At 37.8% G+C, this 27,687-nt stretch overlaps 1 long non-coding RNA gene across 1 annotated transcript; it reads left to right on the top strand.

The window, feature by feature from the left end:
- The first annotated feature begins 80 nt into the window (after window positions 1-80).
- On the top strand, window positions 81-27,687 carry LOC129202735 (uncharacterized). Its single transcript, XR_008575815.1, has 3 exons — window positions 81-196; window positions 26,933-26,995; window positions 27,612-27,687. It is a non-coding gene; the product is annotated as an uncharacterized LOC129202735 (long non-coding RNA).

Genomic DNA, 27,687 nt, shown 5'->3' with positions numbered 1-27,687 from the left:
TCTTTTCACATGCTCTTGTCCTTATCCCTATATTGCGCGTAAGCTTCCTTCTGAAGAACAGTTGTTAAAAAAGGGAACAACGGATCTGGAAAGACAGTTAATTGTGCTCTGAACAGATCAACTAATTCTGACTGAATAGCAAAAGATCTGGTAATTCTCGCACTTTAAACACATGGCTTTGCAAGATGTTTGCTGGGTAAGTATATATCTAGACAATCTCTGCCCTTTCTATATATGAGAATCTTTAGATTTTACTGTAACACAAGCAAACAGGAAAGGATAAAAATATTTAAATAGTAACATGATAACTGTAATAATAATAATTCTAAAAGGAGAAATATATGATGGATAAGTAGAAAAACATTTCATTTGAAACATCTGTTTACTCTTTGGACTATTATGAAATAGCCATTGAAAATTAGATTCTTGCTTCTTTAGCCTGTTATTACAGGCTAAAGAGTTATGCATTTTATCTTAATCTGTTTTGCCATTCTTGGATTTTTAATTTTTATCAGTAATAAAAGCATTGATTTCATGTTCTAGTCTCATTATTCCAGGTTTTCAAATGTGGGATTTCTGTTTCAAAATATATGTTATAAAAGTAGAGGGTGGGAAAACAATGAAGATGTTAATTTATATACACATGTAAAATGTTTGCTATGTTTTCTATAGGTTTCAGTGGATTATGCTTCAATCTCAAATACACTGCATTTCATATGCCCCTTAAGCTAATTCTAAATCACTTTTGAATTGCTATTTAACAACCTTATATTGAATCTGCATTTCTGATAGTTGTTAGTGTAGATATACTTCCAAAAGAGCAGCTGAGTGATGCTATCACAGTTGTTATTTTATGAATGTGAAAACACAGCTTTAGGCATGGATTCAAGGCATTCAGTTGGCAATTAGACATTGCATGGTGTGTGACACATTCCAAACATGAACAGTTGGCCATACAATTCCTAAGTATCTGCATGCAAACCAGTAAATTAACTCTGATTTACTGTAGATGTTTCTGCCAACCTCAAGAGAAAAGTCCATAAATGTTTTCAAAATGAAAGAAAGGGTTAAGAGATGGGTAGGAACATCTAAAAGTGAGAGTGGACTAAATAAGCATTGTATTGAAATACTTAACTGAATAAAATTACCATGATTAGTGCAGGAAACACTCTCCTTTACTACAGTTCCCTCTGGCAATTTTGCAAAGTCAGGTGTAGTCTTAAGTTAACTGTACCACTGAGGAATAGCTCTAGGAGAAAGTATGATTCCAATGTTCTTACGAATCAGAGTTGGTTGGTTTTATTTCATTATTTTCTCTTGTCCACAGGAAGGAGTAATTTGTTTCCCACTTTCTGTGGAATGCTTTTCTTTTTTTTCTCCATTGTACTCTGAGTTGCTTCTTGTCAAGCTATGTCTCCTTTTGGTCTCCAACTACCCCATTTATACTGGAAATTATTGAATAAATTGCCCCAACTGCTTGAAAAAATCTCTGAATAGGGGACTGCACTCCAGTTCTTACTTTCTATATAACCATTCAACGGCTGGAGTAAGAAAAATGGTATTGTGAAAATAAACAAAAACCCATTACTTCAACTTTGTTTGAATTGAGTTGGCACAGATGTAACAAGACCCACATAAGTAATGTGTAATAAATCAGAAATACTGTAAGTATTTAAACCAGTGCCATATATATTGCCCTTTGTCTTGCTTCTTTTTCCCAAAACCTGTTGGAGATGTGTTATTCATGCAAATCATAGCTGATATATGTACACAGTACTTGGGAGAGTTCTGCTGAAAAGGAAGTGAATGAACTGGGAAGTGGGATCTTTGTAAATTATCTAGATTCATGGCAGTGACTAGAGTAATTGAACTTTTTGACTGCAAAGGCATTGACTATAGCTATTCAGTAAAACCTGTGATAACCAACCAGAATTGGAAAAAAAAATAAAACAGTGAAAAGGACTTCTGAAATATTTATGTTGAAAGTGGGGTAGAGTTCTTTATGGAAAGGCAGGTAGATGATTAACTGAACAAAAGAACTATCTTGCATAGAGCCCTGTATTTCAGCACTGAGGGGAAAACTGACACATCAAATTCGTACAACAAAAGGAAAAGGTCTATCAGCATTTAAATAAATTATACAAAGACTATTATTAACACTTGGAAAAACTACAGTGGTTAAAGGAAAAATAGTCATAGCATAAAGAACCTAAAAATGGCCAAGTTCAGCCACTAGATAAAGCATTCAGAGAAAATTAAAAGCAGTAGAAGGATGTTCAAACAATAAGACAGCTCTCTTTTGTCTGCTTGTAGATGTATATGAGGTATACTAAGATCTGTATGTAGTATTTGTGAGTTTTTATTATTAGTTCCAGCTGAAATATTGCTGCAAATATTTAGACTCTCACTATATATAATACCCTACAAAAAGTGGTGTTAAACTCACCATTAATTGCACACAGAAAAGCATAAAAGTTACTTGGAGAAAGGGAATGTAACTTTTATTTCTGTGTTTCCTTTAACACATGGGATCTGGGACTTGCAGATCATCTTCTATAATGGCCTACAGCTTAGAGCACTTACCCATTAAGCAGGAGATACAGCTTTTCTTCCATGGGGACAATATCCGTATTGCAGACAAAGTTGTCTGTTCATGAGATTACATTCTTCTCTCCAGACACTATTAAACGTAAGATACAAAACACATTCTTTGAGACAAGGATCAGAATACCCAACCCTCCCATTTGCAAGCCCTGAGCCCTGTAATGCAGCCTTCCACCAGGGCTGTTCCTCCCACTCCAGGCAGTAGAGAATATGGCTTGTGAACTAGGGCAGTTCCTGAGAAGTTACAGGTCTGCATCTGTATTCCTCAGCATAGAAGGGTTATACGGAAACAAGTCTCCTTCTTTTTGGTGATTGCTTTCATGTAGAATTATCACCGTTTTATCTTCCTTCTTTTTAAAAAAAAAATTAAAATCCATCTGTAATTTCTTACACCTCAAACTGTGGAACAAGCCTCATCCCTGGCTGCCTGTTTGTGGTGGGTTGACCTTGGCTGGCCACCAGGTTCCCAACAAGCCCCTCTTATCACTCTCCCTTCTCAGCAGGACAGGGGGAGAAAATATGATGAAAGGCTCAGGGGTCAAGATAAGGACAGAGAGATCACTTACCAATTACTGTCACTGGCAAAACAGACTCAGAAAAATAAATTTATTGCCAATTAATTATAATAGAGTAAGATAGTGAGAAATTAGAAAAAAAAGACCCCTAAAAACTACTTCCCCTCACCCCTTCCTTCTTCCTGGCCTCAACTTCACTCCCAATTTCTCCACCTTCTCCCCCTGAGTGGCACAGGGGGACGGGGAATGGGGGTTGTGGTCAGTTCATCGCACGTTGTCTCTGCCACTCCTTTCTACGGGGTGCAGACCTTCAGGAACAGACTGCTCCAGTGCAGGTCCCCACAGGGTCACAAGTTCTGCCAGAAAAACTGGTCCTGTGCGGGCTCCTCTCCACAGGCCGCAGCTCCTGCCAGGAGCCTGCTCTGGTGTGTGCTCTCCATGTGGTTGCAGCTTCCTTCAGGTGCTCTGGCTTGGGGTCCTCCACTGGCTGTGGTTGGACATCTGCTCTGATGTGGTCCTCCATGGACTGCAATGTTTCTGTTTGTGTTGGAGCCTCTACAACCTTTGTCTCTTTCTTCACACTCAACTCTTTTCCAAACCACCAACAGTGCTCTGCAAAATGCCTCAAGCTTGAGTGACAGCAACAAACCTTTGGACATCTCCCCTCTAGTAGCTTCTCCACAGGAGCATAGCTCAGTGTCCTCTTCATGCTTCTCAGCAATACAGTATTTACTAAAAAAAAAGAAGTTTAACTTGAAGACTAACTACATTTTCTGTGTCATATAGAAAAAGAGAGATGAGCTCCACATAAAGGTGATTGAAAAGTACCCAAGGTGATTAAGGCTCAGTAGTGCTTGAATGCTGTTCCAAGCAGCTCTGACCCATAAAGGAGAGTTGGTCCTTCACAGAACTTCATGGAAGGCAGATGACTTTAATACTGGGTGAAACCTGTAAAATACAGTACATGCTTATCTAGGCTGCTACTGATTTCAATAGCTAGCTGGATTTAAAAAGAAATGATAAAATCATGTAAAGATAGACTCTGAAAACAAAGCCATTCCTATTTTCAGAGACGAGTGGCTCATAATAAAGAGTTATGTAGGAACTTACCAAAACAAAATTTGTACAGCTCAGTAAAGTATGAATAAAAACTTGGAGGGGAAGGCAAGGACAGAAATGGATAACAAAATATTTTCAAAAGGAAGGGAAGGGAAGGGAAGGGAAGGGAAGGGAAGGGAAGGGTTGTTTCACTTTAAATATGTATTAGAAGAAATAATATAGTTTCAGTCCTAGATAGAAAGATATTTCCTGATCCATCTATTTCCCTTTAAGCACATTACCATTATCACAAATGGCATTCAAAGAGCAAAGGTTACACACAGTTATTAAACAGACACTTGATTTTCATGCTGCACTTCATTATCACCTCATTACTAAGAGAACTTTATTTTTGTTTTTAATTATCCTTTTAACTGAGTGAGAATTTAGGAAGTGCTAAAATAACAGGATTTATTGTATCGAGGACCACAAAGGGGAACTGTATACTATTTCCAGTATTTGTTTTCATTTGTGTTTCCTTGCTTTGTATTGCTTTCTAATGTTTCTTTGTTTTGAATAGTTTTCTCATTATAAATAGGTACTTTCATCTTCACCAGTCTTTTCCAGAAAAAATATGAGATGCAGCACTCTGCACCTGGGATACTAGAAACCAAGAGTATGGTTTTCAGAATGTTTATTAAAGAAGTGATTTGCTTTGGTTGCATCAAAAAATATACAAAGCATACTAAAAAAATCTGAGTCTCACCGTATGTTGAAGATGCAAAGCCTGCTTTGTCTGTGGGGGTGATGGAATACATTTCAGAATATTTGGGTTGTCAAGTGACTAGACAATACCTGAGAGGCTCCTTGTATGCCATGGCATGCATTTGTAATGGTGCTGATTCCAGCCTGGGGGTTTCACCTCAAAACCTTCATTATGTGTGAACAAGTCTATTTACTAGTATAATGAAAAAAAAAAGTATCTTTGGCTAATGCTGTCTGGTGTTAGCAAGCTGTCTAAATTTCCTGATTGACCAATTTATTACCATCATTTTCGCTGGCACTGAATTTAAATAATCAGAAGTTAGCTGATACAGAAAGAAACGTGGACCTATCTTCTGTTCTTAAAGCAAATGACTGCTCTGATCCAAGAAAGGCTGATTTACTTGTCAGCATCTCTACAGTAGATGCTGCGGCACCTATAATACACTTGCTTTTCCACTGCGAAATTGTAGCGTTCCATTTGTCTTCCCCAGGTGGTCACAACTACTGTGGCATACATCGTATCGACTATTTTTTATTTCAAATGCCTCGTCTTAAGCTGACTGGCACCACGCTCCAAGGACATGGGAAATGAACGTATGTTCTCTGCTGCTTCAAAAGCAAACCACTGGGAAAAAAATGCTGTTAATATTCCAATATTTAAAGCTTAGCTTTGCCCTTCTTCTGTGAGAAGAAAGCAGGTGGAGGGATTGCATGTGTTTTCTGATTAGTATAGTTTGGGTTTGAGTAAGGTTGCCTAATACACATTTAACATGAGGCAGAAACAAAGCTATTGCTAATTCCCTTCAGATTCTCTTACTATGGCAACCCAGCAAGATAAAGATGAAAAGAATTCACTATCTTCTGCTGTTGCTCTACAAGTCTGTATGCAGTTTTCTTTTAAACGCTTTCAATTAAAGCACCTTGACAGGTATTTGAAAACTTGGTGCAAAAAAACTCGGAAAGTGAGATTGTACAGATTACTTTTGATGACAAGGAAAAAAAGCAGATTTTTACCTCTCCTTCTCTCTTCTGTCAGTCCCTTTTCACTCCTGCCCTCCCGTTCATTAATATTTTGGTATTTAGCATGTTGGTTACAGTAACTTAGTGTTAATTTGTTCTTTGGCATGTTACATCGAGATGAACCTGATTAATTAAAACAGGAAGCACCGTCCCTGAAGCACCATGACTGGCGCATTGGTGTTGATGCTTCGGGTTCAGTATATAATGAGACTCCTAGCTGCAGGCAAAGGGAGGCTGCATGCTTTCCCATCTCTGGCGTGGAACAGAATTAAGCATTAACTCTGTAGCAGACCCCTGCTTATCAGCAACCTTGCTATTACTACACCGACCCTGATGTGCATAAGCAATATTTTCATCCACTTCCCAAGAGATTTATCTAGCTGTTGAAGTAGAAAATGAATATTTTACAGTTCACTTGTCTGATCAATTACCTACAAGCTGCTGCAGTATTTTATAGCCAGTGGGAGAGCTGTGTAGGTGATGATAGAGAAATCTGGAGGGAATCTGTTAGCCAACTACAAAAAGGGGACTAAAACTGTGAATGAGCCATCAGTAACAGTCCTTTTGTTCATAAGGGTCTAGCCAGAAATTACAGTGCAACCAATTAAAGTACATAAATGATAATCAGCAGAATGTGAATTCCAGAGGTGAAGAAATTTGATTGCTTGATTGGAGGATAATGAAGTGCAGAGATGATTCAAAGCCAACCCCTTCTCAGTGAAACATCTCCCTCAGTACTTTATTTGCCATTTTTGTCTTTTAGATAATTGGAAGAAATTCTTTCCTAGAGACACTTTGGAAATTAAATGAACTCAGAGTTAAATTGTGTACACTTTCTAGACAAGGCATTACTGATCATAATACAGAAAGTTTCAACAACCTAAGTTCCCAAAGGTTTATTTTAATAGAAAAAGTTTGTGTTGGCAATTCAATTTAAGAACGTTATAACATCTTGAATAAGTTAGTGAAATCTCTCTTAACTGATTGCACATAAATTATGCTTTCTCTCTAAAACCTGCAAGGAATATTATTCTGTTATTTACAGAATGAACAGTGACAAATTCAAATTCTTATTTAAAAATGGTGAAAGCATAAAACAGCAACTTGGAAGATTCACAAGGTAGTTTGTGTTTGCCTGTTTAAAATTCCTCCAGTTTGGCCCAAGAGCTTTAAACATATCTTCGTTCTTTAATTTACAGACAACCCTGTGAGAGATATAAGTTTGTATTTGTAACAAGAAAATCAAATCTGATTTGTTTAGTGATAACAACAAATATCACTTAGATTAAAATGAGTTTCAGGCCTTCAAACCTAAGCAGAAATAAATCTGAGTTCAGTTAAAATTCAGATATACCATTGAAAGTCTGGCCTTTTTTTACTTGTTCTACAACATCATCAGGAAGTAAACACTGTAAATATATGTTGCTGCCTGAGTACAGAATATTGGCCTCATTTTACACACTTGATTAACTGCCACTACTTTTAGGTTATACTGTGCTTTTATGTTTTAGGAGAATGTGTCTTTCCCATTGCAAGCTTTTGATAAAGCTCTTCTTTTTTGTGCCTTTATCAGTGTTTATTAAATATGGAAAAACAGACTGAGGAATGAATTCAATTTTTCTATAATAAGTTCCTTTTTTAACTAGCCTTTGAACTTGAAGTATTCAAATACAGAGGAAATAATAACGTTTTATATATATTAAAGAATTTAATGTGTGAACAGATACATTTATTAATACTATCTTTCACTATTTGTTATTCTAAAAAATTTACTTACATTACTTTAATGGCACAGATTTTATCCAAATGGAAGAACAAAATCATCTTCTGTTATATGCCCATTACTAAAATGCCTTGTAGCCATTTTACCAAGTCTCCAAAGCCTCATGCTTCGAAGATGAATGCTACTGTGTTGGCCCCAGCACAAACCATGGCAGAAGTTTAAAACCTCTTTCAAAGGCACATTAACTCTATTTCTGAAGCAAAGCATCTGAGACAGGACAGGATGTTCTCCATGCACTACCTATGTTTTCTAGTAGAACAACTGATATCTTAATATTTTACTTGTATCAAGTGTTTTAGTATATCTAATACCAATAATGATCCAAGAGTAGCAATTATTTAAACAATTGTTAAACACTTTTCTTGATACTCAATTTTAATGCAAATCATTTGTATCTTTAATTGCATTGGTGGTGTAACCATTAATCGTCTAGATAGAAGCTTGCAATAGCCAACAGATATGCAGTGCCTTGTTAAATTCATAGTGATACTTAACTGATATAACATTGAATTCTTATTCCACAGCTCTGTTTTGTGTCTGTCTTTGTTGGAAGAGTGTGACATTGTATAAATGAACTTCCCTATGGGATTTAGTCTACCTAAGTACCCCTTCAGCTGCAAGGTGGGCACCAAAACTTAGTGGTGTCACAGATGGCTTTTTCAGCTCTGAGTTGTGTAAATTTATTTGGCTTCAGTAATATCTTGAAAATTGTCTTACTCCTTTAAATGTGTTTTCTGAAAATGTTGAGTTTGGGCAGCTATACTTATGCCTCCTGCCCAAAGCTCCCCATATTTATGGAAAAATCTGCCTAAAGGGCTTGAAAGGGTTAGTCATGGTCACTGGAAAACAGCTCTCATCTGACACAGTAGACAAGGTTTTTGTAATGTCCACAGAGCTGAGCAGACTCCATGCTGGTGTAATGCAACCTCCCCAAGAGGTATGGTCCCAAACAACAGTGAACGCGGAGTGGGGGAATGCATGCCCCTCACTCCTCCTCCACCTTAGCCACAAAGCAGCCAGGAGATCATGGTTGGGCAGGCCAGGCGGGCTGTGGGCAGGAGGAACCATTGCTCCATCCTGCTGCTCGGAGCAGGCCATTAGCAGGTTGAGAGTAGGAGGCCTAAATTTATGGTCCCTCTCACCAGGCATGTTTTTGCTTTTTCTGCATGAGATTTGAATGTGAAATGCACAGAAAGTCCAGAAAGGAGCACAAGGGCCATTCTGCCCCAGGGACCAATTCCAGATGAACTAGACTTCTAAATTTGGTGGAGGTGGATTTAGTACCAAGTTTCATGTTTTATCAGTCTAGCCATAATGTTTTACGAAGCTACCAAGTAGCCAAAAACTAGTTAACATTATCATATTGGCCAAACCAAGAGAAACCTCATATCTTCTACATTTCAGAAAAAAACCCACATTTTATCTTTTTAGACTTAAACTGTACTTCATGTGTAGATAGTAAGGTGTTTCCAAACTAGATTAGTTTCAGGTGTTAGCATTCTGGAAAAAAACACAATGAAAGGACCTACTGTTATGTGGGATACTCAACATCACAGAGGAAGTCAGCGGAACAGGACAGTAAAATAAATTTGGAAAAAAAAAAAAAAAAAGAAAAAGAGAGAGATATTTCTGAGAACCAGCCAACTATATTTCCTACCTGATAGGTAAAAGAAAATAGGGGAAAAAATACTGTCTTTCAGGATGGGATGGAGACTGAAAGTTAAACTTTTTACACAGGTTTTAAGAATCCTTTGCTATATTTATTTTAATGTTTCAGCCCGATAAATATCTGAAGCCATTTTTTGCTCTTTGAAAAAGTTGCAGTTAAAGATATAGCACATTATAGAACTTGACTATATTGTTATTGTGCTGTTAATGTGATATTGCTACTTGATGTTAATTTTTTAGATAGCAGTAGTCTAGACTAGCAGTTAAACTGCATCGTGAAACTGGGTGGTTCTATGGACAGACCGTACACTGCAAATTGAGATGATTCTCTCATTCCCACGGTCCACTTGCCTGATTCCTTTGTGTGTAATCTTCAAAAGCAGCTGCTTCTGGACTCTTACAAAAGGAAACAATGGCAAAAGCCCTGAACGTTGTGGTTTCCCCAACCTTTGAGAGAATGGGAGGCTCAGGGTTTCACAGAATAGGGCTTTTCCGGGTGACAAATCCATGTCTACACACACAGTGAAAGAAAAGTCTACTTACCTTCTTTACCAGAAGTAAAACCTTACCATACACAGATCTGTAAATTATTTAGGGAAAAATGAAGTACGCAACTGTACAGAGATCTATGAACACATAAATAGTGTAACTGAAGTGAATAAGCAATGATTATTCACTGTTACAACAAAGGAACAAGGAGAACACAGTGGAACTAGCAGCAGTTTGAAAAACACAAACATAAACACCTTTTTCACGCAACCTAATGAGATTGTGGGACTTATTGCTACAGGCTGTTTTAGAGGCCAAAGGTTTAAGGATGAATTAGACAAATTCATGCAGGATAGGTGGTATCAACAGCTATTTAAACACAATTACCTGGATGCAATTAATGGCCCAGGTAATCCTTAAACTACATACACATCGAATAATATTCTGTGGAAAGGATCCTTCTCTACCCCTGTCCTGCTTCTTTAGCATCCCCTATTGGCCACCACTAAAGATGAGATTCTGGGCTTTTGATGTAACTCATTCTGGCTGGTTAAAAATAAGTGATATGCAATGATAAAAATCTATTTGTGCTTTAGGATATTGCCAGAACTGTTGCTCTGAGCACACGTTTTTTTCAGTATAGTTCTGCACCTGTAGTAGCAGAGCCAGTTTTCAAAATTAATCCAATGTGTGTTCCCCTCCAGATTAAAAATGCTTATATAATATTTGCTTGACCTATAAAACAGAAAATAGAAATAGTCTGCAGTTGTGATGCAGTAAAAATGTATTTCTGGACAATTTTTTTCGATTTCACTATAGATAGTCTTGAACCAAACATTACATGGTGGTATTTTCCAGAGAGGCTCCAGTTATGGCTAAAGCGCTATTATAGGAACTTGGGTTCCAATTTTATGCTTTTTGGACTCCCCACCTCCTATCTTTCTCCACCTGCACCATTCTTATGACTTTCAGGATTCTTATTTCTGCAGTAGAAAGCTTAATATGAGAATAATACTAATAATAATTGTTATGTATCTGGCATTAAAACAGTGGCAGTTAAGGTAAAATTACTTTATCTAGGGAAATGGTTGCTGCAGCAATTGCCATTGTTGTGTCCATTCACTATACAGCATCCATCCGGGTAAATTCATACAAAGAAAGCTCCAGAATTCTTTTACCTGTCCCCAGTATCCAAAGAATCACAAGAAGAGCAGTGCCAAGGTTAGTCCCGCATCCTGTGCACAATAACAAATGCTTAAAAAATAAACAAAAAAGTATTAATGGGAGCTCATTTATTCTAACTTTTGATAATTCATTATTTTGCTTATACTGTAACAAAAGAAAATTACTTAAAATAAAATAATATATATAAAAAAAAGACAGCAAACCTGTATTTTTCTGTGTCTTTGTGGATTCATTAGATGGTAGGCTTTTGACATACTTCTGGACACATCTACATTGGAATCTTATTTGAAAGCAATGGAGCAGTTTGAAAGCAAATACCCTCAGCGTGCCTACTGTTTAGGCTGGTTTTACTGTTTTTCATGTTTCAAGTATCAGGTGCAAATCTTCAGTTTGAGCTTGAGAAGAATTATGGCTCCCAGACAGGAATGAAACCAATGATTTTGTTTTCATTCGCTAAGAGTTACATCACACAAAACAAGTATTTTTAAGCATTGACTTTTTCAGCCTTTCAGGTGGTCCTTGGAATATACGCAGAACAACAACCTTCCTACACCTCAATATTACCCAAAAAGTAACTTTTGTTCAGTGAATTTAGACGCTTTCACCAATTGTGAAATACTTCTAAGTAAGCTGCTATATTATCCAAATTATTGGACAAGGTAATTCTCTGGGGTTTTTTGTTTGTTATTTGGGATGTTTTATAATATGTATAAATATTTTAGTTCAGTAGTTTGATCTGTACACTTGCCTAGGTACTACCATGTTACTTGCAATTATTTGGAGAAGATATATGTTATACAGCTGAGCTTCCCTGAGATGCTGCAAGTATAAAAGCTTTCAGTGAACACTCATGGCAACTTACAATCAAATTTCCAGAAATATTTTCACAGAATGAAATTCTACTCCTACAATCTGTGAAAATTCATGTAAAATGAGCCAAAAAAAGGTATTGATACATCAGCATCCAGGTTGTTTAGAAAGCCAAAGTCATATGCAGTATAAAGTGATCCAAGAGACAAGCTGTTAACCTTGGAACAAGGCAGTGTATTTTCTGGCACTGTTACTGACTACACTGCCTATTGAACTTGACAGTTGTGTGAAGTTTCTTTTATTGCTTGATTTTTCTCTTTCTTATTCTACTCTTTGTCCATCATTTATACTTAAACTGTAAGCAATTCATAGCTGGTACTTCCACAACACATTTTGCACATTTCCTTGCACAGTGAGGCCTTCATCTCTCTATGTTAGACACTCTATCAGATAGTCTACCACATCTAAGAAGACTAAGAGAAGCCCAACATTTTTTGTCAGCCAAATATATCTCTAAAATCCCAATGTTTAACTAAACCAAGTTCTTTCACAGTTTCTGAAGCTCACGATAGTCAGCAAGAACTCTTGACAGCTTTGAAAGATTAAATATAGGCACAGTTCCACGCATACATTTTCTTCATTACAGAAAATATGATTTTTCTATTGGCTGGCTCTGTCCACATTCCAAAATTGCACCTGATATGAGAATTCATAAAGTTTCACCTTGCTTATTACTTCTGGAAGTTGTTTTTTTTTTCTGCTCAAAAGTCTTTTGCATTATGAATGCCCTTTGGACTGAATTCATCCCCCAGTTTCTGTCAGGAATTATTACCTCCATCCTGGCTGTTATCCCAGGAGCAGTGCTTCCTGACATTGCTGTGCATGCCTTCTCTATCAGTCTGAGCTTTTGCTCTCACAGTTATTTTAACAACTTTTATGGCAATCACTGCAATCATTAGTTAAAGCTGTTGAGATACTTCCCACCCCCAATGGACTCTGACGGTTTCAGTGTCTTAGGGCAAAGCCTCTGCACTATAATTTCCACAGACATCTGATCTTTGAGATACCATTAGCTACTTCTTTTCTAAAGAGGAAAGGATACATCAGAACTTCATTTTACAACTTGATATCGTTCATTATCTACCAGTTGTGGTGATGCACATATGCATGGTGTATCAGGGCATACCCCAGCTGTCTTTAAGTTCAAAGCTTAGATGGTACCTGAGGAAAGAAGTTAGACAAGGAGATGTCTTGTTGAGCTGAGGCATTCTGGCTTTGAGTCTGCCCCTGGGCTGGGGCAGTGTGATGCAGAAGAGTAAAGCAGACTAGCATCTTCCTGAAAGGAAAAAAAATGAATGGGGAATTTTATAATAGAAGTCTATAGAATCATAGCAGTTCTAGAAAAGGGAAACAAGGAATGATTGTTCAATGTTTCAAGAACTAGACAGCATAAAATGGCAGGTGGCAAGTTCAAAACAAAAAGGAGGAAGCTTTTCACAGAATAAAAGCTTTTCACAGCTTCATAATTAGGCTTTGAAATCTCTTGCCACAGAACAATATGAATGTTAAAGTGAACAAAAAGTGTTCAGAGAACAACCAAATTCATGCAGTAAAAATCTACCAAAATTATTTAAAAAAGCCCCAACACTTCAGGAAAGTTGTGGAGGCTGAGAGAGTTTCACTGTAAAGCATGCTTACCCTGTTTGTACACCTTTTCTAAAATGTTCTTTCTGGATCCCTCTTAGAGACATAATTCTTGACTAGATAGACCTTTGATATACAGGAGTGTCTCCACTTTTAGGTAGAGAATGATAGCTTTTAGGAACCTCACAAAGCTGATCTTCAGTCACTCGGCACCTGCAGAACAGGAACTCCATTTTTGCCATTAGTGCAAAGTGTATTATGGTTTATGACAAATCAGGTGGAAAGGTAATGACTCAGGACTGGAGTGCTAATACATCCTATAACCTCTCCACTCTGCTCCTCATATTCACCCTCTGTTATCACAGATTGTCAGATAGATCAGCAAAGTGAAGAGAGAAATACTAGACAATTTTCTCAGAGTCTTCTTTTTTTTGCAGTGCAATCATTTTGATTATAGAAAATTAGTGGAGAAATATCCAACAGTTTGGCTCACTGCACAAAGTGATACGTAGGCCAATCACCTATTGACCCACAAATGAAACATCTTCTTGAAAGACTGTGATTGCAACAATGGAAGCTGGTACATTCTTGGCCATATTTCTTCATCAGGACTAAAACAGCTAGAAAGCAAAGGGAAAGAGAGTAAAAAGATGGAAAAATAATCATGAAAGAAATCATGTGGGCTGTGTAACTGCATTTACTGCAGGGTCTACTTTCAAAATTATTAACTAAATCAATTAAATTGCTTAAATGATTTGTATCATTCATCACCTAACACTTCTTTAGCTCTAGAACTCTCTCCTTCAATAATCTCCTCAATGACATCTCTGACTTGGTCTCCCATGTAGGGCAACTCTTGTATATCTTTCATTTTGATTACTGAAAATGGAAGAATTTTCATCACAGAAGCTGCTCTCAGAAATTCCAAGGAGAATATTTCATTTTCTTTGAACTCATAATTTTCAGCTATTATCTCAAAGGCATCTCTGAATTTGGGATTGAGGTGAGGCTGACCGGCTCATAGTTCTCTGAGTCTTCCTTCTTGCCCTTTTTAAAGATAGTAGTGACATTTGCTTTCTTCCAGTCCTAAGGCATCTACCCCAGTGACCATAATTGTTCAAAGATTATTGAGAGTGGCCACAAAATAACCTCCGCCAGCTCACTCAGTATTTATGAATTACCTTTGTTCATGCTTTTCCATGAAGGAGATGCAAATCACCTTATCTCACAGTAACTTGTTCATGCAGCCTGTCAGGTAGCCATCTTCTACACTTTTGAAAATTATAAAAATCACTCAGCATCCTTAGTTAACCAAAAAACATATGGTGATGTTGTAACTGGAGCTATAAACGTTCTGAAACTGCATAAACTAATTCACCCTGACTTAGGAGCTCATTGAAAAGCTTGAGATTCTTGATCAATATTTGCTGGTGGGTTTTGGGAAAGATGACATTTACTTAGCAACAGTAGAGACTTTATACTGTATACTTTACCTATTGAAGGTACTTGTAACTGTACAATGGTGTTTGCCCTTACAATAATTTCAATATAATGTTGACCATAGAAAATGAGAAAAGCAAGTAGAGAAGATAGTCATGCAGTCATAATTCCAGTGCATTACACTTGCAGTAGGAGTGAAAACAGACTAATATTTCTGTAGCACCCTTATTTAACTTCTTAGTCTGTTCCCTGTGTTTGTATTGCTTCATTTCTTTTGTAGTCTGATGACTTATGAATTTTATTTAAAAATGTTAAAGAATACAAGTTTAAAAAGAAAGATTTCTGGGGTACATCGTCTTTATAATGCATACTTTGTTTATAACTTCCATTATCATTAATGGGAATTAGAGGACAGAGTGTAAAATATATAAACTTTTTCTGTATAAAATGTGCGATACATGCAAATGTAATTTTAATTTTTTTTTTAAACTTTTAAATGCTTCTCAAATATCCAGTTATTAAAACCTGCTGTACTTAATTGTGAATGAGAATAAAAATGGAATCCCAGTTATTCCTCTTTTCTTTAACAAAGATTGTGGACCAGAAATTTAATAATCTTAGCGCTACTATAGCAGCAATATTAATGAAGGAGGATTGCTTTACCTGTGAAAACCTCATCTGTGACCATATTCTTCCCATAGGGCTGTGAACACTTTGGAGAAAAGACATTCTCCCTGCAGTGTATGAAGGCATAACACTTATGGCTGTTGGTGGTCCTTGTTTGGCCCGTCATAAATAACCCTTTTCAAAAGCTTATCAATCTTTTGTATTGCCCTGGTTTCAGCTGGGATAGAGTTAATTTTCTTCCTAGTAGCGGGTATAGTGCTGTGTTTTGGATTTAGGATGAGAATAACGTTGATAACACACTGATATTTTTGTTGTTGCTAGGCAATGTTTATACTAAGTCAAGGACTTTCCAGCTTCTCATACTGCCATGCCAGTGAGAAGGCAGGGGGCTGCACAAGAACCTGGGAAGGCCCATGGCCAGGACAGCTGGCCCAAACTGGCCAAAGGGATATTCCATACCATATGATATCATGCTCAGTATATAACTTGGGGGAAGTTGGCGAGGAATTTAGACTGCAGCTCGGCAACTAGCTGGGCATCAGTGGTCTGCAGGTGGTGGGCAATTGTGGTGTGCATCACTTGTACATTTTTTTAATTATTATTTTTATTTATTATTGTGTTGGGTTTGCATGGCAAGGTTTTGGTGGCGGGGGGGCTACAGGGGTGGCTTCTGTGAGAAGCTGCTAGAAGCTTCCCCTGTGTCTGATAGAGCCAATGCCAGCCGGCTCTAAGACGGGCCCGCCGCTGGCCAAGGCCAGGCCAATCAGCGCCTCTGTGATAACATATTTAAGAAAGGAAAAAAAAAAACAGTTAGGGAGAGCTTTTGCAGCTGGAGAGAGGAGTGAGAAGATGTAAGAAACTCTGCAGACACCAAGGTCAGAGCAGATGGAGGGGGAGGAGGAGCTCCAGGCGCCAGAGCAGAGATCCCCCTGCAGCCCGTGGTGAAGGCCATGGTGAAGCAGGCTGTCCCCCTGCAGCCCATGGAGGAAGGATGAGGGGGTGTAGAGATTCCACCTGCAGCCCATTGGAGGAACTGACTGTAACCCCCATTCCCCGTCCCCCTGTGCCACTGGAAGGGGCCGGAGGTTGAAGCCAGGAGTGAAGTTGAGCCCGGGAAGATGGGAGGGGTGGGGGGAAGTGTTTTAAGATTTGATTTTATTTCTCATTCCTCTACTCTGTTTTGCTTAGTAATAAATTAGATGAATCCCCTCTCTAAGTTCAGTCTGTTTTGCTCGTGACGATAATTAGTGAGTGATCTCTCCCTGTCCTTATCTCGACCCATAAGCTTTTCGTTATGCCTTTTCTCCCCTGTTTGGTGAACGAGGGGAGTGAGAGAGCGGCTCTGGTGGGCATCTGGCCCCCAGCCAGGGTCAACCCACCACAATTATTATTATCTTTTTCTGTCATATTAAACTGTCTTTATCTCAGCTCACGAGTTTTACTTTTCTTTCCCAATTCTGTCCCCCATTCCATTGTGGAGGGGAGTGAGCGAATGGCTGCGTGGTTGTTTTAACTGCCTTCTGGGTTAAACCACTAGTTTCTTCACCAGTACCTGAAGGGTCCTACAGGAAAGATGGTGAGGGACTGTTTATCAGGGAGTGTAGTGACAGGACAAGGGGTAATGGGTTTAAGCTGAAGGAGGGTCGATTTAGATTAGCTGTTAGAAAGAAATTCTTTACTGTTAGAGTGGTGAGGCACTGGAACAGGTTGCCCAGAGAGGTTGTGGATGCCCCATCCCTGGAAGCGTTCAAGGCCAGGTTGGATGGGGCTTTGGGCAACCTGGTCTAGTGGAGGGTGTCCCTGCCCGTAGCAGGGGGGTTGGAACTAGATGATCTTTAAGGTCCCTTCCAACCCAAACCATTCTATGATTCTATGATATGATTCTATGATTTATTTGTCTTTAAAAGAAGAATTTGTGTGATAGAGAGGTGATATTATCCCACATTGTCAGGGATATTCAACTACAAAGAAATAAAGTTTCTCACCCAGGAAAGAGACTGAGCCATACTCAGATTAGTTAGGCATTGTAAAACCTAAAAATTCTGAGTTTACATTTACAGATTGTAAGTGAAATGCTTAGTTTTCTTACAGAGAATAGCGAAAAATTTGCATCTCTGTACCTGAAGGAGAATTCTAAGTGTCCTCTAGAGGTGCCTCAATCTGTCTTCCATATGCCACTGAGCAGTGTGTTTGAGCGTGTATTTGACATGAAGTTTCACACCAGCAGTCACTCACTGAGTAACAAACTCTGTTCTGAAGGGTGATGCTGAAGAAAGAAGAAGGAAGCAGATCATGTTTTGCACAATAATCTTGTGGTTCAGGTATTCACTCAAGACAGGAGAGTCCTGAGTTAACTTCTTTTTCTTTGGGATATCTCAAACATATAGCTCTTCATCCCAGAAGTCAGCCCTCAACAAGAATCGTTATAACCTATTTTGTTTTAAAGTTTAAAGACATAGAACAGCCCAGGTTGGAAAGGACGTCAAAAGATCATCTGGCCCAACTTTTCGTGTGAAAGGGAGCCTAGATGAGATTATCTAGCATCCTGTCCAGTTGCATCTCAAAAACCTCCAGTGATGGGGACTCCACCACATCCCTGGCGAGGTTGTTCCAGTGATTGATTGCTCCCACTGTAAAAAATTTCGGTTTTATATCAAGATGAAACCTCTCCTGTTGCAACTTCTACCCATTGCCCCTTGTCCTCTCCATGTGGCTCCTTGTGAAGAGAGACCTTCTGTTCTCTTTGTAGCTGGCATTTAAGTATTGGAATAGAGTGATGAGGTCCCTCCTGAGCTTCCTCTTCTTCAGGGTAAAATGACCTAACTCCTTCAGTCTTTTTTTATAGGGCAGGTTCTGCAGCACTTTGATCATCTTCATGACCCTCCTTTGGACCTCTTCCAGTTTGTCCATGTATTCTTTGAATTGTGGGGACTAGACCTCGGCACAGTACTCTGGTTGCAGCCTGATATTGCCATCCCCATGTGTTCAAATAATTGATTTTCATAAAGAATTCAATGCTAACTCTCCAGCCAAGTGATTAGGTCTCCAACGTGAAAGGCAGAGATAGGAAACCTGTTCCCTAGTGAAGGTCCCAATCAGTAGACCATGTTCTTACTTAGCAGAGGGCCAAGGTGTTTCTTTTTCCTTTTTTTTTTTTTTTTTTTTTAGGCAACAACATCAAGAGAAGTTACTATTTGCTGAACAAGATAAATCTTTCACGAGAATAGGCTATCTGGGTAGGAGTGCTTTAAGCAGATGAAGAAAGACACTGAACTAGAATCTCCCCCTCTGTACAAACTGGAAAGGGTGGAGGAAGCAATCTTTCAACAGAAAGGAGAAACCTTTTCATCCTTTGATAGAAATGTTCAAGAAAAAGACTATGACAGCACATCCCAAGCATAGATGAAGGCTGCTTTCCAGGTAAACTGGGTATTTTTTTACCTGGAAGATGTGGCATTTGAAATCAATCCATTTCTTCCCTGTTGTATCCTTCAGTTGATCCATGTGCAGCAATGACTCTCCTTTTGGAGTGATTATTTTGCCCATAGCATTACAATGGGGATGTGGGATGTTCATTCTACTCTCTGGGCTGCAGACCTTAAAGATAAGTGTTGGAAAACACACTGCAACTACTAAATCCCTCTGTGAAGGTAGTCTCAGGACACAACAAAATAGTTGTCTGAATGCTTGTATTCCATTGTGAATCCAAGAGAGCGATACACCTGCACTAACTTTGGAGTAAGAAACTGAACCGAGTTCTGCATTATCCAAAACTATTGATCTAGCCAAAATATTTTTCCACAGAATTTATTTTGTTCTCCTGCCTTGTCAAACCTCATTTTGAAAACTTGAAGAGAAAGAAAACCAAACTCTTTTTATGAGGAATATATTTACAACAGTATGTTTTCAACATCAAGACTGTCAGTTCTGATAGTTAATAGTTTCCTATAGCCTCCCAGAACAAATTTGGTTCACTGATCCTTGATACACACCTACACACAAAGTACCCTTACAAAATGTGCCTTTTATCTTAGCTACAATCAAGCCACTGTTATTACAGATAGTTACATTGAGATTGTTTTGAGGAATGACTAAGTTTATGATCATTCACTAAACACTTTTCAAACTGTACTTCCACCAGCTCCAAATTAACTTCCCTGATGGATTTTTTTTTACACTAATATTTTTTTCTAGCTACCTCTAGCTGTAATTAGTCACTGAAAATTGTCTCTCTATGCCTGGAAAATGTTTTATACTCCAGCCATAGTTCTTTTTTCTCGCTAGAGAAAATCCTTCAGCTGGTGAAATCTCAGTAACCTAATGATCAGAAACCCATTCAGGACCATCCATAACCACTATTCCTCTTAAAAAAACCCTATAATTGAGGCACAGCAGCCAAATTATTAATGTTTTTTTAATGCAGAAAGGCATCTTTAAAAGTAAGGAATAACCAGCAAGTATGAAAAATGTGTGTTCATGCAATTTTACTAACAGCTTGGTTGTCATAAATAGAATGCAATAATTTATTTTAATAAGTACTTCTAGCTCATATGCAGTTGTAAAACTAACAAGCTACAAAGCATGATAAAATCAAAGATAGCAAACTTTTACAGTTACATTACTGCTCATTTCCAGCAGCTGGTCCAGTTAATCTGTTAATGTTTGGTCTTTCAAATTTAAGAGAAAATGCTGAATCAGTTTTACATAATATCAAAGTAAAATAGAATTTATTTTGCTAATGTGAAGCCATAAAATAGCAAAATGTGAAAGCCATAAACCCAAAATTGTTCAAATTATCTTCTCACCTTTGGTTTTTGATATTTTCTTGTGACTTAGAAGTTATCTAGCAAATGCTGGACTTTGTAAGTAGTAAAACTTTCACTGAACTTGAGAGGCCACAGTAGACAGTAGACCCATATTTTACTTCTCTTTCCTGAGGAGCTTTGCAGGAAGGCCATAGCACGGAAAACAGTTGCAAAGTTGATGAAGAAGGGCAAGTTGCACAAGGTGATACACTGTATAATAGGAGGGTCACAGAAAAAAACCACATCATCCAGTACTTTAATCACAGATATCTATATGTATTTTTTTCTGATTTTCATTCTTTACATTCACTTACTAGAAATTTGACTTTAGTCATATTATTCCTCTAATACCTTATAAAAAAAACCCTGAATATTTACCAAGTGAAAGCAAGTAATCTCTTCTTTTAGGCACAAATGAATATCAAGAAGAAGGTTCAAATGTCCAGTATTTTGACTCCTTCTGTTATCATCTTGTTAAAATTCAGAACTACGATTTTACTAGGAAATCAAAAAACAAGGAGAATGGAATCCTAAGCTCTCAAGAGCTTCTTCAATAATTGTCTTGTAAATATTTTACGGATAGCCTTTATTGTAATGGTTTACAGTACAATTTACAAGAGGTTTTATGGGTCAGATTTAGAACCCATCTAGGCAAAGGCTAGTAAAATGAGTGTTAAAAAAGGTGGTTACATTTGCCTTGAAACTGTGCATCTGCTCACATCACTAAACAGCCATTTTCTGTAACAGAAATAGGAAAAGAAAATAAAACTCAAAAGTTCAGGGAAGATAGAGCTGTATTTTGTTTATGAGGTTATGAACTGAATCCTAATTTTAGAGTTAGTAGAAAACCTCGGTAAGCTGCTGTGGCTACATGACCCAGCACTGTGGAGCAGCAATTCCAGTTCCAGTGGCCATATGGCTGCAGTAACTGGGAAGTATAGCATTGAACTGTACCACGCTGCGTTATTTCTAGTTCCCAACCCAGCTCAGCGAGAGCTAGTTCAGCTGTGTTCACCCAGCTCGGGTCCAGCCTGGGCTCTCTGATGGACAGTTCTCAGAAGTTAAGGTAATTAACTGGGAACATGGTTTGTGCCAGTGCAGTCATATCAGAAGTCATCAAATATTACTTCTGAGCAATTCAGTTTGTACCTCTTCAGCCTCTCACTTTGAGGGTCACAAAGGAAATATGTCCTTTAAAAGCAACGCTGGAGAAGAGACAAGAAATACAGGGAGAATGGGATGAATTAGCCAGCGTAATTTATTATTATCCAGGATCAGGATGATGTGCTTTCCTAGTGCTAACAGCCCAACCTCTACCACTACAGGGGTCAATCCAAACAGCCCTACAACAGGCACCCAGGGGCATTTGTCCACCTAGAGACTGTGAGAAATGAGGGAGGCATCTGAGTGACAACCCTAGACAGCCAGTGTCTCGCCTAAGTGCCTTCTCAGGACTCAAACCTCCCATGCGCTTGAATCATCTCAGTTTAAAGGCTGTAAAGTTTTGTTGCCATATTGGTTAATTACTGCGGTTTATATCAGCAAGGACAAAAGAAAACAAAACTTATCACATGAATTCAGCTGAGTCAGACACTTACCATGGAAATTTAAGGCCAGATGTTTGTTTGGCAAAGCAGAAGGAGAAACCTGGGCAAGAGTCACCTTGATGTATCCTTAGCTGCGATTTACATGCTGGTTTGCTAAGTGTTTTAATTGCATGAATGTTTGAAAAGGTAGCCTATCTGCTTATGTGTTTTGGGGAGTAAGTCTGCTGTGTTGAAAGGACAAATGTAGCAACAGTAGAGATATGCAGAGATTATGACAGGATTGATGCAGGATGGTTAAATAACGAAGAAGCTCTGGATAAAACCAAAGCTAGGAAGAGTACTGAGAGAGAACAGCAAACACACAAAAGCAGCTAACACTATCCTGATTCATCTGAAAGAAGTGGCAAAAGGAGTGGCACTTGTGTTTACAGTAGGAACTATGGAGCAGAGAGAAGCTACCTCGGCTGACCAGGAAGAACACCCTCACATAGTCTGTGTCGGAGCTGCTCACCTTCAGCACCAGACTGGCAAAGAAAGTGTAGTTCAATATATCTGCAAAGGCAAGGTCTATTTGCAAGACTTTATATGCCTCCTGTTGTGTTTCCCTACTGCTGCTGTGCTGCATTCAAACATTCAGAGTTTGTACAGATTGGGTAAAAATCCTACCACAGAAAATTTCATTATTATGTACCATGGGACTCTGGAAATCCATGTACCAATCTACTTAAAACATCGTTGTTAAATTCAACTTTTAGAAAAACCTTCAATACTTCCTACCCCATGCCAGTTTTACAAAAGTAGCTATGTTGTAGTTGATTTTTCTTGATAATGTGCTGCTGCTTCTTTTCTTGACAAGCATAAAAATGTGATTAATTCAGTATTGCATATAAGAAAAATAACAAGTTTTTAAAAGCAGAAGATTGTGTTCTTTAACTTTAGTTTCCAGTGGCAAAACACAGGCTTCTCTGACAATAAGTATAGCTTACTGGTAAACTTATTAGTACACATGGCATTTTTTTACATTGAGTTTGATAAGTTGGCAGAGAGTTGCACAGAATTTATGAGACATTTTGTCTGTGCCAAGACATCTTTTTGGTGAAGATATATATTACATGGTCAGACACAGTCCAGTAGCTAATAAGGTACAAAGACACCTTCACTCCCATTGACTTCGCCGACATCAACAAGGACAAATACACTTCTCTCTGGCAGAGAATGAGGTCATTACAACAATCCATTTATAAATAAGTTAAGCAAATAGTTTTTAAATGGTTATGGGAGGAGTAGAAAATGAGCTCATTTCTGAGCTACCAAACAGTACGTGTAGCCTAGGCAAAGGTAATTTCTTTGATGCAAACAGATCTGTGCCTTCTTGCTCTTTTATTGAGTTTGGCAATTTTGCCACCTATGTAGCCAATTGCAAATAAATGGCAAATCATATAGTGCTCCTGTAGAGTATTTGGCAGCAAAACTCATAGGGATTTCAATTTCAAATGTATTTTAAAATTTAGTGAAAAATTCCTAAGCTGATCTTGGGTTTCAGTTTACTGAAGGAAAGGAATGAGGGAAATGGTAGAACTTCATTTTCCGGGTATGACAGGAGCCTTTTTTAACAGAGATGACATACGCTAGCTCAAGTTACTGCTTTATTTAGAGCAACAATAATTTAGAGCAAGACCCATAACTATCTCATCAAGCCAATAGAGTTGGCCTGTTCTTTTGCTAAAATAACATGCCATTACTTTCAAAGGGCACTACAGTTGCAACAGGAAAAAAATGTCCCAGCCCCAGTATAACCATAAATAACAAAGTATAAGCATGAATAATCAGTGGTCTGTTCTGCAGCAGACATCCCACACTATTTTTGACCAGAAATTCTATGCTGAATTGTAAATGTGTAGAAAAAGCAGCGGTGAAGTTCTGACAAATCAGTATTACCTGATGAAAAATATTCTGTCGAAGTTCTCTTTCTGCTCTGTTCCTGGGAATAGGCAAAATCTATACAGCCTAAGACATTTAAATTCTTTGACATGAATCATGCATCAAGATGTTCACATAAGTCTTTACCATCTTTGGTTTTAATACTATTAGCTGATCCTTTTTGAGGGAACCGAACAGGGAAACAACTCAAACAAAGAAACAAAATTTCTTTTCTCACAAAAGGAATTGTTCCTTATTGATGCTGAAAAGTGAAGGCTTTCTTTTTTCTTTTTTTTCTTAATTTCTTTTTTTCTTGTGAAATATCTTGTGATTTTAAATGGAGCATCAAGGAAATGGAGTCTCCCACAGCTTATTTAAAACATTATTTGGAAGAAGACAGCAAGAAGGTCAGGGGACAGTGAGTATCAATAGATATTTTGGGTGCAATCAGAAAATATTCTGGGTGTTCTGGCTGGGTCTGATCTCATCAATGTGTATATGTAAAGCCACAAATAGAATAGCAACCATGCTTGCTGTGCATGGTGGAGTCAAGGCAGGATTTCTCATTTCCTTTCATGTGCAATGGTTTAAATCTCCTGCATCCATTCAAACCAGTCAGTCCCTATCCGGAAGGTAGAAAAGTTAATGCAACATTTTAAAAAAAGTTTGTTAATGGCACTTTGGTTCTGACACACCTTTTATTTTATCTCCAGATTAAACTTGCACTAATATAGCAAGTTACTTGATCTAATAACGTAAAACCAGAATAAGTCAGTCAGTTTTATTCACAGTTTGTTCAACCATTCTTTGGAACACAGCTTATGCTTAATTTTAAGTTCAGATCTCTGCTATTTGATTAAAAGAAAATTACGGTTTGTAGTTTAGATAGGAAAAAAAAATATTATCACAAATATGGAGGTCTGTGAGGTTTTATGCACTTTAGGTTCCATTGTTAATGCCTCATAACCACAAGCCCTTCATATATAACAATTAAGGGAAACAAACCTGACTTCTTGTGGTCCTGAGGTGTCTTTGGCATCATACCTGCTCAGCTAGCTGTCACCTCCCACAGATTGCTGTGCCACTGGAGAACTGCAGGAGCTGGCAGGAAGATGAGCTCTCCGAAGTCATGAAGCTGTTTCCCTGAAGCTGAAGAGACAGACGTTTCTGTTTAGAAAGCAATTTAGAGGTGATGTTACACAACCATTAATTAGAACACCCTTCAGACACCCTAGAGAACAGACACTGACCTGTTCATCATCTAGCAATTACCTTCCTCCTACTTGTAAACTAAGAATCAGGTTGTCTGAATGTCAAAAGATTATCTTCAGTCTTTTTCATCTTTTAATCCTATTCTGAATGATACCTATTGCCTCACTGAACGTTAACTCCTATGTCTCTTCTAGAGGCTATTAATCTGCCTCTGTATTACTTTGCTCCACCCAGTCCATAGCCTGATATATAACTTCCTTCTCAGAAATGTCGAATAGATTATAAAGTTACATTAAAACAGTGATATTCCCTTGCTGTTCAGGAATGTCTAGATTTGGGATAAAAGGTCCAGCTTATATGCACAAAAATATATATTTGTGGTTTTCTGAAGTTACTAATCTCCAGAAAGCCAACACATACTCTATAAAATAAATGATCACCCCCTATTGAAATAGTTACAGAATCTGCCATTTTGGCTACTTAGGGTTGCCTTCTCGACAGTGATATTTTAAGTCTGATGAAACAGAACAATTTGCACACTGAGTGGCATGATTTTCTATTGACTTATTTCTGTGCTTTTTTGTGTCTTTTAATCCATTCTGAACTGTAGAGGACAGAAGAAAGAAGCTGGTGTGCAGGTTAGAAAGTGTGTGCTTCATTTCATATGTGATTGATTTCCTATTAGTACATGATTTTCACCTTGTTAGGTAGTTCCTTACCTACGAATTGTGTTGGGACTGACTAGTCCTGCATCTGCTGGAGTGGCATTTTGAATCTCATTTGGGAGAAGGCTTGCTCATTTCCACTGTGTTATATTATGCTCTTACAATGTGCATTTGGGATTTTTAGTAACTTCTGTTTTCCTAAGAGCTATGAAATTATCCCTTAGTTTTAAATTCTGCACCTGCTAGCATCATATAAAATGTTTTCTGCACGAAGACTTACCAAGGCCAGAAATCCATGCTCCTACTATCTCTTGCTCATAAAATATTCAGATTCAATTAAAAGACAACAGCGATCAAGGCAGAAAAGAGGGTCTGTGTGTTACTACAGCTCAAGGGTAATGATCATTGTCACCTATTAAGTTATACAGCATAACACGGTGACATTTCATTGAAAAAATAACGGGGTTTCAACAGCAGTCTTTGTGAGATTTGGGTTCACTTCTGTTTTGCTTTGTTTTCTTTCACTGAAATGCAGAACATCTGTTCTAAAAAGCTCACACCAATATGTCAGATGAAGATTTATAGAATTACAGTGATTAGAAAGGAAAAGTGTTTTACAATAAACTGACACATCTGCCAAATGTCAATATTTACTTACAGGCAGCTTTTGATGTCTTATAGAAAAATAGATTATTCTTCTTCCCCTGCCTTCTTTTTTACTAAAATCAATATTGGAAAAATAAAAAGGAGAGAAATTGCATTTGGCTGTTCTCTTTCAAGACATTGTTGCACTGGTTCTAGGTAGTGGTAAAGGCAAATGATGACCTTTTTGTATTTATTTCAATATTGATCTATCTACGCTTCACCTGTTCTTTCTATGGTCAGTTTTTAGCTGTCGATAAGGTATTGTCCCCATAGCTGCATTCAATTGCTGTGTGTATACAGCTGTGCTTGTTTAAACCATGTTGGCATGCAGTACATATCTGTAGAAATTAGATTTTGCTTTTAAATTAACCAGAAAAGCTGTTCCACCCCTCATTCTATAATCTATGTTTTCAATGGATATAACCATTTATTTTGGCACACGTATAGAATCTTCCTTCAGTACAAACTGCATGAGCAATTGGATTACATCAGAATTTAGGAAGAAAAATCAGTTGTGAATCTTGACTTTTGTCTTCTTTCTTTGTTTTAGAAAATGTGCCAGCTTAAACTAAAACCAGACTGAACGATGATAACCTTCATTGGAAGAACATACGTAAATATTCTACTTTTTAAAGAGGGGTTTGGGTTTTTATTCCTTGCTCAGAATGGGATATATTCTTAGGTAAAAGGCCCATATTTGTTATTGAGTATCTCACTTTAAAGAATTGAATAGATTGGATGCTATAGACTTCCTAAATTAGTTTAAAGTCTACGGTGATGTCTGTTCAAGGTGTCCCTACTGGAGAGATCCCAGATGGAGTATTAGCGAATGGAATGATACAGATTGCTGAAAAGCAAAATTGCTGTTTACTTGCCTTCTAGTTAGACCTTAAGAGAACATTGTATTGCCAAAAAAAAAAAAAAAAAAATCTAGGGGAAACATTAAAAATTTCCATAGAAATTACATTTACATTACTTATTTACTTGGAATAAATGTATATAAGACTTGCATAGTTCTGAAGATCGGAATATACTAGCCAGCTTTTGGATATGTCATGATTTTGTGTGCCACACCATAAGCCTGTCAAACTTCTCTAAAATTCCTTGCAACTTCAAAGTATCCTGTCTCTCTGAGGAGATATTGTCATATCTCTCCCCTGTATGCACTCTCCTATTTTCATAAAATTTGTAGTGAGATAATCTTGGTGGTTTTTACATCCCTTCGTCAGCTGTGGAAGTTGTCCAATGGGTTAAAGACAAGAGGACAGACAGACCAGCAGACTGACTGACACACAGACAAACAGC

Source organism: Grus americana, chromosome 2 (assembly GCF_028858705.1).
Source record: "Grus americana isolate bGruAme1 chromosome 2, bGruAme1.mat, whole genome shotgun sequence".
NCBI lineage: Eukaryota > Metazoa > Chordata > Aves > Gruiformes > Gruidae > Grus > Grus americana.
This window is presented reverse-complemented; position numbering and strand designations above follow the sequence as displayed.